The 21,474-nt window shown below is 46.1% G+C and overlaps 1 non-coding gene and 2 pseudogenes across 1 annotated transcript; 2 read left to right on the top strand and 1 right to left on the bottom strand.

Moving 5' to 3' along the window:
- The first annotated feature begins 1,898 nt into the window (after positions 1 to 1,898).
- LOC109944435 (bZIP transcription factor 12-like) lies at positions 1,899 to 5,695 on the top strand (annotated as a pseudogene).
- A 2,029-nt stretch (positions 5,696 to 7,724) lies between these two features.
- On the bottom strand, positions 7,725 to 19,540 carry LOC103649401 (laccase-15-like; annotated as a pseudogene).
- TRNAK-UUU (transfer RNA lysine (anticodon UUU)) lies at positions 18,646 to 18,721 on the top strand. The gene has a single exon. It is a non-coding gene; the product is annotated as a tRNA-Lys (tRNA).
- Positions 19,541 to 21,474: the final 1,934 nt, after the last annotated feature.

The following is a 21,474-nucleotide window of genomic DNA, read 5'->3' as shown; positions in this document are numbered from 1 at the left end:
CATACATCTATAGGTAAGTAGTAAAACTATATATATACATAAATAATTATATATACACATAAATAACATCAAATCTATCAATATCGAAACCTTCATACATCGTAATATTATAAGTTAAATCTAATCAATAAATAACATTAAATTTAACAATTCAATAATATAAGTTAAATCTACTATAATAATAGAATTAATACTTACCTAACATGAAGCCACACATGTGATATTAAATTAACTCTAATCACACTCTAATCCCATGTGTTATTAAATTAATACTAATCACATGAAAGTTAACTCCCGTCGGCCATAAAAAACCGACAAAAATAAACATGTACACACATAATTAACATTCACAATCCCATGCATTAACATCTTTAACTCACGTGGGTATCGTAGTCGCTTCGGAGATGCGGTCGGGGGCGGAGGCGGCGCTTGGGCGCGGCGACGACACTCGAGGAGGCAGCGACGACGCTCCGGGAGACGTTTGGGGGCGGCGTCGGCCCTTGTGGCGGCGACGGCGTTTGTGGGCGCGATGGGAGGCCCGGCGGCGGTGTGGGCGGTGTGGAGCACGGCGGGGACGAGCGAGGGCGGGCACGACGACGATGGACGGGCGGGCGCGGCGGCGGGACGGGCGGAACGGGCGCGACGCGCGGCGGGGACGGGCGGCGGGGCGCGGCGCGTGGCAGGGACGGGCGGCTGGGCGCGCGGCGGCGAGGACAGGCGGCGGGGGGGGACGGGCGCGGCGGGGACAGCACGGCGGCGGGGACTGGCGGCAGCACGGCGGCGGCGGCGGTTTTGAGAGAGAGGGGAAGAAATAGAGAGATGAGCCCGCGCGGGGTGCTCCCCGCGGGTTCATAAACATTTAATCCCCGTCGGCCAGAGCGTAGGCCGATGGGAATAACCTAATCCCCATCGACTTTTGTCAGAGCCGACGAGAGTTACCTTATTCTCGTCGGCCTGTGTCTGGGCCGACGAGAGTTAAGTTAAGGCCCGTCGGCTGGCCTGTAGCCGACGGGAGTTAACTAACTCCCGTCGGCTTTTCGTCTGGCCAATGGGAGTTAATCCGGTCGACGGGAATCTTCAGGATTCCTGTAGTGCTTGCACTGGGAGCCCCTCCTCACTCTCTCGACTGCTTGTAACCCTACTATGAGTTTGATCATCAATGCTGCCTGTAGCGCAAGGCACTGATAACTGGAAGTAGAGACATTCTGCCCGAACCAGTATAAATCTTACGCCCTCTGCGCAAACTTTCTGGAGTCCAGAACACGTAAAATAAATTTACTTATCGGAGCTGAGGTATAAAACATCGACAACATGTATAACAACAACTTGAGCAAGAGTGTTTGTTTATTCTGCTAACTGTAATTTCGTTTGATTTTATTGTGCTTTTCTCCCGGCTAGGCATGAGTGTTCTGTTTATTTTGTTCAGAGTAGAATCAGCGTACTATGTGACTCTGAGTGACTGTTGTGCTTCTGCTTCGGTACCAGTCAACCATCGCGTGTGGCCATCAGAGTTATTAAAATTCCACCCCTTTTGGGTGCCCCTCCGCGTTCGGCGGGCTCGACGTACCTCAGTGGCGTGAAACGATGGATTTCTGGCTGCAAAAATTTGCATGTCGCTCACGCTCGTCCACTATGCGCTGCAAGAAGGCATGGGCGCGGTCGTGCCGAGTGATGATGCGGGTTCTCCCCTCTGCTCCGTTTTCCAATTAGTGAATCTGATAGGAGTCTTCTTCCTCCCCGACCACACCGCTCCTCTCCTTCCAAGCCCTCGTCACCACCAGCCTGCTCTCATTCCTGTGCCACCTGGATCTCGCCCTGCTTGCGCTCAACATGCTCCCCACACACTCTCGCTGCGGCGTGTGCCCGCCCAACCCGCGCATCGCTCTCTGTCGCCTCTGCCTCATCACAGGTGATGGCGTCGTCGTCCCCGCAGCAGCACACCGAGGTCGGCTCGTCCTCGAACCTCGCTCAATTTAGGAATAGCGGCATCATATCCATGAACATGGGCGACATCATCTGTAACATCTACGACCACGAGACCGTCAACGCTGCCGCCGCCAGCGTCAGCCCCGGCCCGGTGGATCCTTCCCAGGTAGACTTGGAGGTTGCGGTCCAGCGAATGTCGGGGGTGTGGAAGGAGATATCCACAGCTGGAGGGCTCTCCACGCCCATCCTCCCTCCCCATACCCGCTGCTAGCTCTGATGCTGACGGTGCCACAGAGATGACGCTAGAGGATTTCCTTGCCAGGGATTCCTGCGCTAGGGCGGTGGTGATGGAGGGGAACATGGCGTTGGGGTTCCCTGATGGTGATGGAGATGTGGCAGGGAGTGTGGTGGGGGAGTGGGGGACATGAGGAGCGGCAGGAAGCGAGCCCTTCTAGATCCCACGGACCGCGCCGTCATGCAATGGTAGAAGCTCATGATCAAGAACCGAGAGTTCGATGTCCAGGGATAGGAAACAGGTAAGGGGGTAAATGCTGAAATGTCTCGGTGATGCTCAGAATCTGGTTCATTCTTTAAGGATTTTGAGCTATCCTATGCGCAGACTTGGTTTTGATTACTTCAGCATTTGATTTTGATGCTTTTGTTTGCCCCGATATGTAGGCATGCATCGTAGAGACGGATTCGCAGGTTATGCAGGTCGAGGAGGAGCATATAGAACCATTAAGGGAGCAGGTATGGTTCTTGTTTCTTCACTCATGAAATTATGTTATAATGTGTTGGGTGGACTTTTTGATCCCCCGAACCTTGTATTACATCTTGTTATTATAAAAGGGGAGCTAACTACAGCATGCAGTGTGTGAAGCTTTAACCCATTGCAATTTCTGGCCCTGTAGAGCGGAACTCAGCAGCCACCGAGTTTTGGACAATGTGGCAAAAATGGTGAACCATTGGAGCATATGGTAACAACAAGCATCTTGCAAGGGGCATGTCTGCCTGACCTAGATCCAGGTCGTGGTGAAAGAATTAGACGACTTGCTGAAATTCTTCCAGCCCATCAGGACATAGAAAAAAACTTGCACACATGTGCTCATCCATGCATGCCAATTTAAAGGTGTCATATACAGTGCAGTGCATGGGTGTTTATGGCCATGGTTGTGGTTGTGGTTGCAAGGCATGAGCGAGCAAGAAGCCAACCATCCATTTAAACTGTTTGGTTGTACTGCTTCTACTATGTGTTGTTACTACTAATGAATACTCATGCAGATTTGAAGGGCTATCTTCCCATTGTTGTTGTAGTAGTAGTATTGTATTAGTTTGTTTATCTTTTGTTTTGATCTGGGTCTTAATTTGCCTTGATATGTGCAAGGCCTACAGTTGAATGCAATGCGAGCAACAGCTCAGTTATGTGTGTGTGATGTTGAAGGGATCTATCCTATGCTCAAGCATAAGAAGCATAATTTTGTTAGACATTGAATGGAGAACTGGCTACTCTATCCGTTCCAAATTATATATACTTCAAGTTGTACATGATAATCAGGTGGCAAAAGAATGTTAACTCAATTTTTTCTATGTTTTCTTTTTTCAGGTGGCAGCAAATTTTGATAGACAACCTTGTTGGATATGATACTATACCTACAAACAGCTTGGTGATTTCTCCTGGTCATGGTACACATTTGATCCTATTCTGCATATACCAACCTTTAATCATTTTACAGATGGTCACATACTTGGTTCATATCAACAAAGTAACAGCTAACGACACATCTACCTTGCTTGGAAGCATGTCAAACAACCATTTTTTGCACTTTGTATAACTGCTTGCACTATGATTCATTTATGAACTAAAGTTTTGGCTTTTGGTATGCTTTGTAGGTTATTTATACAACTTTGAGATGAAGGAGCTTTATGGTCTTAGTTATAGGCATGAAACACCAGAAGGTCCTACAAGATTTGGAGGTTGGTATAGTTAACTTTGTTTTCTCAATATGTTGGGTCAACTCTTGAGTGTTTTCTGCATGACATCACTGTAATTGCTAAATTACAATGAACTTTGTGATTGGAAAATACGAGCAGAAGGCATGTTAACCCCGCTGGACCCCAACCCTCTATTCACGCCAAACCTCAGCCATTTGGAACATCTTCTCTTCCTCCGGTTCATCTCTAATCTTCATCGCTTCAAGTGTTAGAGCATCCACCTCAACTTTGTCATAGACTTCTTCCACGAGCACACGTGCCTTCCTCCTTCTCACAATCTTACAAATAACGCTTGGCAGCAGACTTTATCTCAGATAGATCATTGAGCAGTTTGGAATTCATTATCTCTGCACTCTGTTACTGTTTCCTCTCCTGATTCAATTCTTCCTTTGAGCCAATAAAAATAGTGGCAACATCAACATTCTTATAACTACCCTCCCTTGAACACTATTGGCTGATAAGTATGGACTGGGCCAAGGAAAACGTCATTAGCTGCAGCTGCAATCCCTGCATTCAATCTAGCTCAGCGTAGCGTTAGTGAGACAACTGACCTAATTATCATTGCAAAAGAAGGGCACTAGAATTATAGATAACCAGTATCATAGAGACCTTGCATCTGAATTTTGAGTGCTATCTAAAAAGAGATCGAGAGAATGTGGATATGCTAAACTCAGAACAAGATCGCAGCAACCTGAATAGGGTACAAATCCAGAGAATGTGGATGTGCTGAACCCTGAGCAGGACCACCGTTTTTGCTGTTCCAGCTTTCCAAGACACAACATCCAAATACTAATCATTTAATTGAGTTCTCACTCGAACCACGTCCAAGGAATGGTTGGACTGTGTCATTGTCTGTAAAATATGCTATTTGTATGCTTTTAAGCCTTTTCTTGATGCCAGTCTTTCTTATAGTATCAAAGTTCTTCAGATTCTTAGTCTTGGTTTCTCAAGTTTGTTGCACTCTGCAATTTTTTGTGGCTACCAAGAGAATATTCTCAGCTAGCATGTTCTTATGCCTACTACTTCTTATACATTGTTTCATCAGTGTGTCATGTCTAAAGCATTTGCCCCTCTTATAGTGTACTTCTGGGACTATATGTATAGAACTATAGACCACAATATACATGGGGGTGGTTTATTTATAAGATGCTCCGTTTAATGGTGGTTGTTACAATCATCTACGTTATGTTTCTTGCTTTGGTTAAGTGATAGGATCGATATGGTTCAAAACATTTCAGTCTTTTTTCCTTTTACTAATTTGTATTGTGGCTATTTGGAGAAAAATGCAATTTTTTTGTTCAAATCAACCGCCACGTGTGTTCTAATGAACCCATGCTATAGAATCTCGGTCTTTTTCCCTATAACAAGGAGTCCTACATTTATAATATGGATATACGTCTATTGCCTAACAAAACGTGCTCAATATTTTGTATATCTTTTGATCAGTATATGTTTTCATAATGTTATTTGAATGTATCTCAGACTAGCTTGGATCATGGTGCTACGTTTTCAAGAGCTGCTAGCCAACGCCAATGCATCTCGTTTAAGATCGTGCATGTGACATTTCCTCTCCTCTCCTGATGTTAGGCCTTCACAACTTGTGTTATGTGCGGGCAAAAAAATCCACTCTTTTATATAGCAACCACCTGCTGTTAAGACCTTTTGACTCTAGATCCTAAGGTTGTAAACTGTGTTCTCTAAGTATCTGTGCAGCCAACATCTTTTATTGGCCCAAAAATATATTTGATTCCATGCCTCACTTATGGTTGTTTACTTTTATTTGGAGTTATTTCTGTACCTTAAGTCTAGCTGGAGGTGCTTTTATATACTTGTGCTAACTGAAGGTTAGTATTATACCTTAAGTCTAACTGGAATTGTTATTTCTATACTTGCACTAACTAAATGTTCCCACACGAATGCTATAGCGCCTGATAGGGCGCTCCTTTTCCTAGTGTGCAGTAAAGCCGATCCTGATCCGTTTAGGCTGTTTATAACAACAGACTTTAAATTTCATTCTCTAAACGAATATTATGTATCTTTTACAACACACTTTAAAAGATTATATCCTTTATATTTTCTTTATCTCCAGCAATATTTTCTAAATTCGGTCTTTTATATAAACAGTGTCATCGAACTTCGTATTCTATATTTTTTTATATCGGACGCCCAGGAAAAAGGTCTCGTCCCAGTACTAAAATACGGTCTATATTAACTTTAGAATACGACTTTTTTATATCGGACACACAGGAAAAGGTTTTGTTCACATGTCTCAAAAAATAAAATACTATACATATTATGTTCTTCGTTATTTAGCCAACATCACTCATTTTATACACAACCCATACCAGACCATGTATTTTACAAATGTTTCGAATCGGAAATATGTAAAATGAGTAAATGATCAACCATATTTGCCAACAATAAAAGTGGTATGTACTGTTCGGCTTGTCCAAGTGTCTATGTACTCTGTTCTGGTGCGGGAGGGAGCAAATAGCGAACGCCTTCAAAACCTTTAGGTTTAGAGTCTCTGGCCACGCACGCAATGTTTATCGGACCTTTGTCGTATGTTGCTGGAGAAGTAATAAGGTATTTGGTTTGAGGAATGAACTAGTTTATTATCTTCCCACTTCTTATTTTTTTTGTTTGGTTTGTGGAATGAAATGAGTTGATATATCACCTCATTCATCATAGTTAGTTGTAATACCCAGATTTATGAGTATATATATAAATATGTATATAATAAAGTATTGGAAATTATGGAGCTCTATGTGATTATTTGTTTCTTTTCTCTTTTTGCATATCTAAATAATAGGAGCAATTTAAACAACTAACAATTATATAAAAAATTAAATGTACATTCCATGCTGGATTTTTGTGCGGTTGCATTCATATTTAAATTGATGATACAAACTGTGATGCAAAAATTTGAAATATGAAAGGAATAGAAATAAGAAAAGGAAAGGAAAGGAAAAAAAATGAGAGAAACCATCGCGCTGGGCCGAAATCACTAATGTGGCGCAACACTACCGACCCGTGCGCCATGCGACGCCGACATGCGGGTCCCGCACGTTAGTGATGCGGGTGGCTGTTCGGTTTCGCTGATGGGTGGGCCACCCCGGTCGGCGTTTTATTCTCCGCGCATGGGGCTCTCTACCGAGCGCTGGCAAGCGGACCCGCCTTGTTAGGGCTTGTTCGGTTAGCTCTCAATCCATGTGGATTGAGTGGGATTGGATGAGTTTGAATTCCAAACAAGTCAAACTTCTTCTCAATTTTTTCCAATCTCATCCAATCCATGTGTATTGGGAATAACCGAACAAGCCCTTAGGGGGATCTTCTCCCACGCGACGAATCTCAACAGAATGCTATTGAGAACCTTGGGGAATCTGGAAACCTGTTTACTAAGTGCCTGTATGTTGGTCATTTGTTCTCAAATACTGTGAATTAAGAACAAGACAACACAATTGTTAAGTATTAAGGATCTTCGTCTTCCGAAGCATCATATCCTCACGGACATAATGATCATCAGACGAAAATCATGAAGGACATGCCTTTATCACTTTGTAGATAAGCATGAATGCAAAGAGACGAAAACAACAAGTATATCCCATTAATTCATTCGTATTTGCATCTCACAGAATCATGCATGAATATTAACAAGATTTATATTACAATGATACCTTCGGCTTGCTCAAAGGTGTTGATGCGAGTAAGATTACAAATCTGCGTGAACAGTACAGTACTATTGTTCATCTATTTATAGGCACGGGACACAATCCGGGTAAAATTACATTTATGTCCCTAATATTCACTTATGATCGTAATATAAGTCATTAAGGACTAAGTAGTCTTTTTCCCCTTCGGTCAGTATCATCATCATACTTCATCTTCATCACGAGCCGAAGCTATCAATCTAGCGATAGCTTCGACGTTTATTCTTATCGTCCTTAGATCATATCTTCATCTCGTATGCCTTTATCATGAGGAAAAGACTAGCATCCTGAAGACGAAGCTCCCTGTAATAGCTTATGCTGAAAACATCTGGTTAATTATGTTTTTGAGGACCTTCGGAAGAGGAAGACCCCCCATAGTAGCTCCTCGCAGTATTAATTAGTTTTTATGTAAGAAATTCAGACTACGACGTGAACGAAGGCCGTTAGCCGAAGATCCGAAAAAATATCTTCCCTTCACTAGAATAGCGAATCATTCCGAACCGTGGGACCCACATAGTTGTGGGGCTCTGAGTATATATATAGAAGGTTGTGTCGCGAATATTTTTTGTGCCATCTAGCTTCCGTGCTACAATTGTCATTTTAGTCTTCCTGTTCTATGAGTGCAATCGTTTGTGAGCTTCGACTTTCTGTCGTGACCATCACCGAAATGGCTGAGGATAAGAAAAGCATTGATCCTGCACTCGCTGGCTTCTACGAAGCCATGGAAAGGACCAACGTAGAGAAGATTACCAACGGAATGTTAGAAGGGCTATCTGGTGATTCAAGCGATAGTGAAATCTTCGATGTTGAGAGTGAGAATGAAAATGTCGAAGACCAGCCGTGGAGACCAAGACATGTTTTTGGGAAATCCACAATCAGACATGGTCAAATTAAAGCAATGAAAGACAAATACTTTCATGATGTGTTTATAGTGAGGGCTGGAGGAGCAAGAAGACACTATTCCCCTGCCACAAGGTGATGAAGTGGTAGTCTTTAGGTGCTTCATGAAAGCTGGGCTTCGCTTTCCGAGACTCACACTCACGGTCGCACGCATCTGGGCTGGCAAGTGGGTTAATTGTGTTACTGTGTACTATTTGTGGACCGACTCTTAACAATACAAGAGTAGGGCTCAGGCCCTAGTGGCCATAGGCCTGAATGTGCCCTCGGTGCAAAACTATGTTTTGCATATATTATTTATAAAGTGGAGTTTAGAATAGAATGTAAGATAGCCTAACGATCATAGAAAGGTGACTAGTACTTCCTCTGTTCTAAAAGAGTATTCATTTTAAGGTATTAATGATTTTATACAATATTTAATGTATGTATTTTTTAAGTTGTTATCCATTTGAATATGAGCATAAAAATAAAGAGCTGAAACGAACAATATATTGGAACTGAGGGACCTTCAATCAGTTATGAATTACAAAAGTTTTCGCCGATCACTATTTAGAATTAAAAAATCGATTAGGCTTTGTTTATTGCCAACTGCCGTCCGTCGTTGACCCTTCACCTCGGGCCAGTTATCAGTGATTGCAGACCAGGTAGGTACCGACAAAATAGCCGTAACTATTGCACTGTCATTGTCGACCAATTTTCATGTGACCACGTGATTGCGTTTTGGCACAATTTAAAATTTTAAAACCAGATCAGAGGTACACGGTCATGAATGACAGATGACAACTACGAATAGATTTTGATTAAAACAATTTATAATTTAGAACGGAGAAAGCAACGACGAATAACAATATATTACCGTCACTGTACTATGTTCAGTAAGAGACATCATAGTTTTCTGGCAGCGGGTACTGGTACAGGTCGTTTTCCATCATGCTATTCTCCCGACCACACCTGGGGAGATCTGCCGGCGGTGGAGGAAGAGTTGAGTTGGCCGTCGGCCCGTCCTCCCTCCTCCGTAACGAACACCGTCGCCATGCCCACCGCCACATGGAACTCGTAATGGCAATGCACGTACCACACTCCTGCATACCGACCAACAAAAAAAGAAAGAAAGGAAATTTAAATCTAATGTCGATTAAAACTTGCAGGCAGACAGCTAGCTAGGAACACGACGTGCATGCTAATTAACCTGGATTATCCGCGACGAATCGGACGACGGCCCAGCCGAGGCTGGGCACGAGCACCGTGTTCCGCACCGGCGGGTCGACCAGGTTGAAGCGCGCCGCGTCCCTGGCCGCGTCGAAGTTGCCGCGGCCCTGCGCGAGCACGAACATGTCGTGGCCGTGCAGGTGCATGGGGTTGTAGTCGCTCTGCATCACCGCAGTGTTCTGGAACACCACCTCCACAGCGTCGCCGTAGCGGAACCGCCGCCCCGTCGTGGCCTTCCGCGTCGGCTCCAGCGGCGCCTCCACGGGGCCGATGGGGATGAAGGCGCGGTCGGTGAAGTTGAACGGCCACGGCGGGCGCTCCGGCAGCGGCGTGTACAGCTCCCCCGCCGCCGTGTGGTTGTGGGTGTGGTCGTAGTGCGCCTCCAGGATAGTCTTTGCGGCCGCCGCGGGGAGCTGGAAGGATGCGTTGTTCATGGTGGCCACGATGATGGACTCGAGGCTCCCGCCGCGCTCGCAGGACTCGGCGCTGCCGTTGCGGCAGATGGAGCCCATGGAGAGCGTGACGGCGGGTTGGCGACCGACGGCTGGTTGGCCAGCGCGACCACGTAGTAGCTCCGCCCGGGCGCCGCGTCCGCGACCAGCAGCGCGTCCACCGTCTCGCCCGGCGCGATCGCGATCACGTCCGTGGCGTACGGCTTCACGTAGTTCGCGTCGGCGGCGACCACCGTGAACCTGTGCCCGGCGATCTTCAGGTAGTACTCTGAGATCAGCGCGGCGTTGATAAGGCGTAGCAGGTAGGTCTTGCCGGCCTCCACCTCCAAGACGTACCCCTCTTCGGTAACGCCACCTTCAGATTTCGAGTTGAAAAAAAAAATTAAGCCAAGCATGGTAGTTGTAAGATGCATGAACTGAGAGAATCAGATGAGATGATTACCGGAGGAGCAGTTGTTAAGATCTCCAAGCTTGCCGTTAAGTGTGGCTGAGCTGGGGTTGAAGCCAAAGAAACCGACCGCCAAACTCTTGTCAATCTGTCCAAGGTCCGTCTGCCACCACTCCCCTGCAATTATTACCAACGCCACAATAACAAATGCTAATTCAGACACATTACGTGTCTCGAGAAAATCGACGATTAATTTTAAGGACACGTACAACCCCAATCGATCCATAGGTCTAGGGTTGTATATGCCCTAAGAGGTGGTTTGGCAAATGACCCACCTTGGAGATATTCATGTATTTACTTAAAAAATGACGGTAAATCTGGTGATATACTTAAGAAAGCCACTAATGTAAATATGTATTTCTTATTGGTTTTAGATTTAAGAAGTTTGTTAGTAATAAAGATATGTGTACGACCTCACAATTGCTAGTGGTGGTTTTCTTAAGAAACCATCACTAAAAATAGAACAGACGGTTCATAACCGAATCCAACTGTAAAAATATATAGCTCCGGAGTCTTTTTCTACTGGTGTTAGGTACCCTAAATTATTCTAGCATAAAATCATCAACCACAAGTCATTTCAGCTCTACACTTTCAACATAATAATGTTTATCTTGATCTGAAACGATTTACAGAAGTCATATTCCGATCGTCCCCATAAATTAATTTCTAGACTGTTGGTGTTTTCAACTTTTTTTTAAAAAAAAATTTGTATTTTCACGAGAGTTTCGAAACACAATCCTTCTCTATAATCTTATTTCTAGAGTCGGGCGTTTCTAGACGGCGGCTGGCCGGACATATATGCAAATCGATTCCTCTAGGCGGCGTGTTTGCGACCATGTACCTACCTAGCCGGCCGGTTTGGTCCGTCTAAGGCCTTGTTCGTTTACATCGGATTGCACCCGGAATTGTTTCAGTTAATCGAAGTTTATATAAATTAGAGAAACAATCCGGTTAAGAATCGTTCCGATCCATCAATCCGACACAAATGAACAAGGCCTAAGATGGATCAGGTCGAGGCTAACCTGTTCTGGCTACTACAACTTATCTTATTTACTTATACCAAATAGGTCTAATCTAAATAAGCTGGTGTTTGCCGGTCAATAGGTAGACAGACTAAGAGATCAAAACTAACTAAAATCGTTCATTTTGCGCCACGAGCACCCTGTCCTTCAGAAAACGGACCTTTGAGCACGTTTCTAAGAGCCAGGGCTGATAAACCAATTTAGCACGAGTAGAACCGAACTTTCGAGCTGACCGGACAACGCAAACACGAGCAGGAGCGCAGCCCAGCTGCTGAGCCTTTTGCGTCCGTCCGCGTCCGTGTTTAAAGTTTAAACACAATACAAATCCAATGCAAATATGCAATAGTTCGCCATACATGTGCATTTATGCATGCATGCTCATATGTCAGATGATCGGATGAGTGCAGGGGACGATCCAAAAGGTAGGCACCTATGACGAGGGGCACCTCCTTGTGGGGTTTCGGAAACGGGTACGAGCTAGCCCCGTGCCTGGGCCGGATGATGAGGGCGCCATGGACGCTTCCCCGGAGGCAGGAGACATGGGCATGCCACCACAGCGTGCCTTCCTGCCCGGCGACGCTGAACCGGTAGGTGAAGCTGTGGTTTGGGCGGATGGGGCACTGGGTGACCATCGGCACCCCGTCGGCCCAGCAGTTCATCCTCTGCTTCACGCCATGCCTGCAGAAAATACGTGTATATATATATATATATATATATATATATATATATATATATATATATATATATATATATATATATATATATATATATATATATATATATATATATATATATGTTACGTACTCTTTCTCCAGTCATTCATGAATTCATGAGGAGGAAGACGACTACATACTACTGCAGTGCAGTGCAGTGCAGTAGATACATACGTACCAATGGATTGTCATGTTGTAAGGTGACTTGTTGATGACATGGACGGCCACCGAGTCTCCCTCGGTGACCTCTATCGCCGGCCCAGGGAGCTGCCCGTTCACCACGGTCACCGGCGTCTCCTCGCACAGGTGTGTCATGACCACCTGACTCACCTGTACGTGTTGCATTGTATCGTCGTCGTCGATGCATGCATGGATCGATAATTATTAACATGCATGCATTATCTTGTTCACAACAAACGTACTGTATGCATGCAGATATGTATGTATATCTATACTACCTATTAAGACTCTAAGGGGTAGGCTGCCCCTGACATGTTCTGCCTTCCAGCGATCTGGACCGTCCGATACGCCATACAGACCCTCTGTCGTCCGATGCGCACTCTCCCCCCTCCTCCCTCCCCCCCCGATGCGTACACCCGCTCGCGATCCTTGTTTTTCCTCTGATCCAAAAAAAAACCCTAGCCTCATCACCCTTCTGGTGCTCGCCTCCGCCCAAGGCCACGGCCGACGACGCCGTGCTACAGCGGTTCGCGCTGGCGCCCGCCGACCCGGCGTCTAACTCCACCATCTCCTTCAACGTCACCGCCACCGCCAAACATCTGCCCGCACGCGTCCGCGATACGCCCGCCGCGAACCCCGCCGAGACGTCCGCCAAAACCCGCCCGCCGCGAACTTCTCGCCGCTGCAATTCGCCCGCCCGCCGCGAATCCGCTCCCGCAACCCGCAACGCCCGCCATCTCCTCTGCCTTTCCTTCTACCTCTCCCGCATGCACTCCCTCCCCACGCCCCGTCTCGCACTCTAGCCACACCTCACCGCCGGCGGAGTAGGTGGAGTAGCAGCAGGGGGAGACCGGGTTGGAGGGCCCGCAGGAGGCGGAGCCCACCATGCCTACGTCCGTGAGGAACCAGCTGCAGCGGCCGGCCGAGTGCCCGCCAGCGCCGCGGGAGCCGGTGTGGGCGCCTCCGCTGCCGTCGATGCCCGCCAACAAGCGCAGCAGGCCGTCTCCGCCCTCCTCCGCGGCGCCGGCTCGCCGGGCCTTCTTCCCCATCGCGCGACCTCACCACCGTGTTCCGCGCCCTGCCGCCCAAGAAGCGGATCCGCGTGGTGTGACCCTGGCGCGCAGGACGGGACGGCGTGGATCTGGCGAGTCAGTAAGCACTGACGATCTGCTCCCCGCGCTCTCAACAACCCCCGCCCCCATCGCTCTCCTCCGAGGTGGTTGTTTCTTCGCCCAGTACCCATTCAGTTCGTCTGCCTCCTTCTCTTCGAGTTTGGGTGCCCATGGCCATGGAGACCAGCAGTGCGCCCACCGCCGCCACCGAGGCCGGCTGGTACGTGCTTGGACCGAACCAGGAGGTCGTCGGACCCTACGCGATTGCTGAGCTTCGAGGTGGCTGTTTCCTTCACTCTCCTAGCAATTCAACGCGTTTCAAGGCTGCTAGGTCAGGTCACCATTGATTCAACCAGTAATTGCTACATTTCTTTAAACTCAGTCTGCTGCGTCTGCATTGTTGTTTGCAGTGGATATTGTTATCCATCAGCCCCAGACCAATTGCAGTCCCCTTTGGTCATGTCATGTTTAATTTCCCAACAAATTTCGTACTGCATTTCATATATATGTATCAAATATGGACCCATGAAACTGAAGAAGGCGTTCCTTTTCAATTCGTGTTGCTTCTTCATTTCCTTTATCAATAAGGGCATGTCTAGATCCATTAGCATTAAAATTTAGCGGTTAAAATTTATATGAGTGGGTCTAAACAGACCTGCTAATTATTTGTTGAAGGACCTGAAGGGCTGTTATTAGTTTCATTAGCAGATTTGGAGTTGCTAATATGTGCTAATAATTCATATGCATCTTCAACTCACTATCAAACTACCTATTAGCAGGTGAGTGCAAACAACTTCCTGCTAAAAGTTAGCAAGGGATCGGTTGATACTTATCGATGTATTGTGTTTGTTCATTATTATTAAATGCATGTTTGGTTGGAATGTTTTTAAAATAGTGTTAAATTCTGAACGATATGAGTTATTTTATATTCTATATTCTTTTCGTTGGCGCTGTCTTCATCCTCAATCCGACCTCGACTGGCGAATCCACGGGGAGCCGTGGTACGACTCTCTCTCTTGTTTTTTTTCTTCTAAATTTGGCTGTGTGCTTCTACTTGATGTGGAGAAGCGTGTTCTAGACCTTTATTCTATCCTAACTGTGCTCAAGGTTGCCTGCTGCCGAGTATGTTTTTATGTTATCGAGTGGAGTATGTTTATAGCTGTCTTACTATTAATCGTTTGCCTGCTTGTTTTAATGTGGCATCAACGCAAAATCGAACTATTGTTGCATCCCAGCTCATTAGCCTATCTTAACTTGAGTCTGATTGTATACAGCTGCCCCCCTAGCAATCCTAGCTCTCGCTCCTCCCTCCACAGATGTCGCCCAAAACATTGCAGCATCGATGGCAGCGAGCTTGTTCTCCACTCTCCAGCACGTCGATCCAGCGAGAGCACCTTCGAACTCACCGGTAAAACTCTCGATTATTGCTTCCATGTGCTAAACAAATGTCCACGACGAGTTCAATATGAAGTGTAATGGAAACCCCTCTAATCCTAGATTGATAGTATCCTAAATTCCAAATTTATCCTGCAGTACTCCGATCTACATAGTCAAATCCAATGTGTGGCAAGTTGTATGAACCTGCTAGCGCCACAAACGTGTTGGAACTCATAGGCTTGGATTTGCAGCATCGACGCAGCGGGCTCGTACTCCACTCTCTAGCACGTCGATTTGGAAGGAGCACCTTCGACCTCACCGGTAAAACTCTCAATTATTGCTTCCATGTGCTAAACAAATGTCCACATCGAGTTCAATATGAAGTGTAATGGAAACCCCTCTGATCTTGGATTGATAGTATCCTAATTTATCCTGCACTACCCCGATCTACATAGTCAAATCCAATGTGTAATCGCTAACTGGCAAGTTGTATGAACCTATTTATCTGTTAATTGTTGAGTATTTCTGTATTACTTGGTGGTAAAATGCATGATTAGTAGTTGCACGTTGTAACAAGAAAGCCAACTTTGACTATTTGGATTCCAATATGGTACATATATTAAATGTCTGGAACTCTGGATTTATTTATGGATTAACCATGTAGTCTTTAAGCCCTTTCGGTGTAGACAGTTGTTAGGAATCCTCCCATTTTTATCCCTATATATAAGTAACAAAGTGGGAACACAAATAGAGAAGGCTTGCCCTTACCATCCATGGTGGCTGATTAAGCTCGCACCCCCAGTGAACAAGCAACCAATATGAATGTTTACCCAATTTTTGTGCCCTTCTATGCATTGAACAATTGAATTTAATGTCATCTTTAAACCGAACCAACTTTTTGTACAGGTGAAAATGGAAGAACGTATGAAGCTAGACTTGTTGCAATTTATAGACATGTAAGAGAGGATGGAGTTGAGGGACAACCTATTTCTGTTTCAACACAACAATTTGCAGCAAGTCAAATCACCTCTCGTACTATAATCTTGCAACTGTTTGTTTCTCTCTCTTTTCTAAGAATAACTATTGCATTTAGCATATTTTACTAACTTGTATACATTGTTAATTTTCAAGAGATTTTATGTACTGTTTCTTTACAGACAATGCTAATTGCCACATCCACAATCTTGCAGAACTTTGAATGGCAACCAGTTATCTAGATCTTTGCCTGATGAGATTGGTTACATGAGGAACTTAAACATATTACAAATAAATGAGAACAACATATCAGGCCCCACACCTAACTCTTTTGCCAACTTAACAAGCATTAAACATCTGTAAGTGTCAAGTATCTTTATTTTTTGCCCATCCCTGATGCTTCTGATTTGTAAAATCTATACTACCTATTAAGGCTCTAAGGGGTAGGCTGCCTCCCCTGGTTCTGCCTTCAGCCAATCTAGATCGTCCGTATCTGCTGCTCACGCCCGGTGCATCCGGGTCATCCAACTATTGCGAGCAACCCTAACTAGCTGTCGCTACTCCCTTCCCATCAACCGCCTCCCACTCCCCTCGTCTTCGCGAGCCGCAACCGGCCCCCTCCTCTCTCGCCCGACTCCCTCGCACAGAATAGGAAATGGCAGGAGGCAGAGGAGGGGAGAAGCCACCTTGCAGAAGAGCCTGCCGGACTCCACGGCGACGAGCGGCCTGACGCCAAATGGCGACATGGTCGAGGAGACGGTTGTGGGGGATGGCGAGGTGAGCACGAGCGCCGCTTCGGCCCACGCCAGCATCGCGGCGCGGGCGGGTGACGGCGGGACGCGGAGGGCTTGGGGCAGCGAAGAGCGAAGGCCTGGGGCCGGCGACGGCGAGCAGAGCAGGTGAAATTCCATCGGCTGTTTGGGTTCCTGAGATTTTCTACGCGACGGCGTGCGTACTGGTGAGCACTAGCAGAATGGGCTGATCATGGTCTCCTTTTCCTTTTATCGGGAACTCGTGCTTTCCTGGTTCCTGTTGTGCGCTGTTGCTGTGCTGTATACTGGCAGTCGCGACTGCGATGCCGATGCGGTACTTGTGAGCAGACAGCCGTTTTGGCGTAAGCATACGGAGCAGTGGCGCACTGCAGAAAAAGTTGCCACGACGACACGAGGTTGGGCTGGTGCAATCAAGCCACATAATTAGCATGATCAGTTGAGCTGAGAAGATAAAAAATTCCTGCGTATAGAGACATAAACATCTCGTGCTTGAGCTGAGAATATAACTTTACTGGTTCACTGGTAAATAGTGTTAACATGATGTGTGCTATTCAATCATTCTATCTAATGTCATGTATACCATTGCCCTTGTTTTTTTTCTTTTGCAGGTATGCTCCTCTTGATAGTTGTCTTTTCACAACTGCCATTACCACTTCAGATGAAAGATATAATTGGCCTGTTCCATGGCCTGAAAGACTTGATGTTAGCTATGCAAGTGTACCTGATGATTCTGCTTCTAACAAAGAGAAGTTTGAAGTTGATACAAAGTATTGGAAACAGCTCATTTCAGAAGTATATTTCAGTGACTTCCCATTTAATTGGTCAAGCATCGCAATGTAATGGACATGAATGCTAGGTTTGGAGGGTAAGTTAAGGCAAATTTCTAATGCTTCTTCTCGTATATAGTTAAAGTCAATTTGTATGACATGAATATTAATGCTTGTAGAGCACCTCGCCATATCTTTCAATTGTTTCTGATACATCTGGAGCACAAGGGGTTATAAACGGATGATTTAACATGGATTTTTTGTACTCCAGTCTCCTTTTTTTAATGGTTGGCAGCTCTGCCGAGCATATGTTGATAAAGCAGGGTGCTGCCTTTCAATCTGATTTTTTTTCTTAGTGAAATTAGGATAACTTATACTGAATCATAGCCTGAAGCCTTGAATATAATTATAGTTGTTTCAGCAATGCCCTAAGTGGTTACTCCATTTTTTGATCCTATTACTTTCTGGCTTACTGCAAAGTCAGTAAGGCAGAGACCCCAGAAACTCACTGTTACACTTGTACCAAAGACCTCACTGATCTTTGTTTATGCCAATCTGGTTAACAATCACTTCTGGCGTCCTGGCAAACCAGCTTCCACATCAGGGTGACATATAGATCGTACTTTCAGGGGAGTCTTCAACAACCAACGATTCTATTAATTCTTTGAGACCTGATCAAACTAACTCTTGGGCCACAGGTTTGTGATTTCACTGGTGATGCTTTTCAAAGGGAAGAACGGGAACGATGGCTGCCATTGGTGCCACTACCTGAACTGCGTGCCAACATCCAAGTGGAAGTGTAACACCTAGACACCTCAGTTTTCTGTTACACTCGGGGGCAAAAATGTAGTATCCAGATTTACAAGACCATTCTCTATGTTTGTTTGTCTGTAGATATGAACAAGTTTTTTGTCGTTTACTGGTTTTGAGTTTCCTTGCCTATGTAAACTGCTTCGTTGAGCGTTCTATGTTTACAATTGGAGGTTGATAGCTGTTTTAAATTGCTCAATGGAAAACCAGTAGTTTTGATGCGCAGTTAATTGTGGCGTTTAAAGAAATAAAAAGAAGATAATTTTTTATCAAACATGTAACGCCGTCCTAGCTCAGTGGTAGAGCGTGTGGCTTTTAACCACGTGGCCGTGGGTTCGTTCGATCCCCACGGACGGCGGCACCAGTTACTTTTTTGCAATTTTTTGCAGTTAGTTTATTCGCCTTTGGCTCATTCTTCATCTAATCCCTTCTTTTCTTCACTGTTCTCCCGCTTCATTAGATAATATTGTTTAAATTGAATAGTTGTTCAAATATGTTGCAAACTTTTACAATAATTTGTGCTTTATTAGCAACTCAACTTAAATTCGCTGGAAGATTGTATTTATATGTGCAACTATTAAAACGGTGTATGCTAATGTCCAATTCTGTTGTATTCTATTTTTTTATAAACTTGCAAGCTATTATTTGTATCATGGCCATTGTACACATGTATGCTTTTTTGTACGGTGCACTTGTATCTGTCTCTATTTCACTCTCTCACTGCTTTTTTATGCTTCTCTTTCGGATATACTATTGAACACATAGATAACCAGACATTTTGTCCAATATTTTGTATTGCATTGCAACGCACGGACACCTAACTAGATAGGCTTCCGAGCAAACTTTCTCCAGACCCACAAGGAAATATAAGATCCGATCAGATATGTATCATGCTCATCCCAGCGTACTCCCGTTGCAACGCACGGGCACGCACCTAGTATATATATACGGCTACCACAAATGTGTGCTCGACGTCGACGGCGGCGGCAGCCACTGGCAGCGCCATGGCCATGGCTGAGAGCAGGAGGAAGAAGAAGACGGCTGCGAGGATACGGCGCTTCATGCCTTTTTTTTTTCTTCCTTGTCTTGTTAGCCGCCCTCGATCGATCTTCTTCGTATGAACTGGTGGTACTGCCGCGTAGCTAGTACTGCTGTATATATATAGCGTGACTGCGTCTGCGGTCTGCCTGCCCTCGATCTTCTACATCACGGCAGGCACACCAAACTGACAATACATCTATCAAGGCACGTGGACAGCATGGTACGGTGGCGCGATCAATCAGTATATATCAAGGACGTACGTACGCAATCAATCAAGCTAGCAAACTACTCCGATCCCCCCTCTAATATTATTAATTCCAAACGTCTTTAGGTGACTGAATTGTCGACGAGACGCGGTCTCGCTCTCGGCCACTCGTTTTCCTGACAAAATATTTACAGAAAAGGACATTTCTATTTCTCTAGAGAAAGGTTTATTAGACCAACTCCAGCAGTCCATGGCTCCGAATCCGTATCCTACGGAGTGCAGGAGTGGATACGGAGGTGTGGAAAGAGTGTGGTTTCCAGCAATGCTCCGTAAAACTTAGGTCGTTTCTGTTGCCGCGTTTCCGCTGAAATGTTGCCCCTGGCCGAAGACACCGGTCGCCCAAATCAACTCCACCGTCTTCAACCTCGTCTCCGGCTCGGCGGCCCGGCGCATTGGATCTCCGTGTCAGCGCCTCGGCCACGGGTTTGCTCCGACGGATTGCAGCTTCGCCTCGTCTCCGGACCGCGACAGCGGTCGCCCAAATCAACTCCGCCGGGCTCAACCTCGTCTCCGGCTCCGTCTTCAACCTCGTCTCCGGCTCGGCGGCCTGGCGCATTGGATCTCCGTGTCAGCGTGTCGGCCACGGGTTTCCTCCGACGGATTGCAGCGTCGCCTCGTCTCCGGACCGCGACAGCGGTCTCCCAGATCAACTCCGCCGTCGTCAACCTCGTCTCCGGCTCGGCGGCCCGGCGGTTTGGATCTCCGTGTCGTCAGCGCCTCGGCAACGGGTTTCCTTCCGACGGATTGAAGCTTCGCCTCGTCTCCGGACCTCGACAGCGGCAACTCTCCGCCGGATTTTAGCTCCGCGTCGTCTCCGGCTCGGCCGCGCCTACACTCCCGCGCCCCAATCTCGTCGGTATGTTGTTGGCCGTGTACACGTTTATCTCCATTTTCCCCGTAGATGCGAGTTCATCGTTGTCCACTGGATGCGCAACATTGAGCGATTTTCTGTTTAGGGTTTAGTACTCAATTTGGAGTTGGCATGTTGACTGTTTGCAAGGGATTTGCCAGATTCATGTCGACTTCTTCGGATAGGCACCGACGACTTGTCCGACGAATGTACGACGACGAACACATTCTCCATATGCTACATTCGTCCATGGTTCAAGACGAAGATGAGGAGATACATGTACATAGAGGGTCAGTTGTCGGTCGTAGTGTCATAAACCGGGACAGGGAATCCGGTTATGTCAGACTGATGCAAGATTATTTCTCCGACAACCCGGTGTACAATGACGACATATTCAGACGACGGTTTCGGATGACGAAGGCTATGTTCCACAACATATGTCAGGCTCTCGAAGCGGCAAACCCATATTTCAGGCAATCGTGTAATGCTGCCAACGTGCCAGGATTTCACACCATACAGAAGGTAACTGCAGCAATTCGGATGCTAGCGTACGGAGGTCCAGCCGACAACCTCGACGAGTACTTACGCATGGGCGAAAGTACTATTCTTGAAACAGTTGGCCATTTCACTCGGACAATTGTGCAGTTGTTTGCTAATGAGTTCCTTCGGAAGCCAAACAAACATGACATAGCTGGTCTCCTACAAGTAGCACAGCAAAGAGGTTTCCCTGGGATGCTAGGTAGCATAGATTGCATGCACTGGGAGTGGGAACGTTGCCCCACTGCATGGCAAGGGAGTTATCGTGGCCATTTCAAAAAACCAACACTGATTCTCGAAGCAATAGCATCACATGATCTTTGGATATGGCACGCATTTTTTGGTTTGCCTGGATCTTGCAACGACATAAATGTTCTTCACAGATCACCAGTCTTCGATAGCATAGCCACAGGTGATG

The sequence above is a fragment of the Zea mays genome, chromosome 2, assembly GCF_902167145.1.
Source record: "Zea mays cultivar B73 chromosome 2, Zm-B73-REFERENCE-NAM-5.0, whole genome shotgun sequence".
In the NCBI taxonomy this organism is placed as follows: domain Eukaryota; kingdom Viridiplantae; phylum Streptophyta; class Magnoliopsida; order Poales; family Poaceae; genus Zea; species Zea mays.
This window is presented reverse-complemented; position numbering and strand designations above follow the sequence as displayed.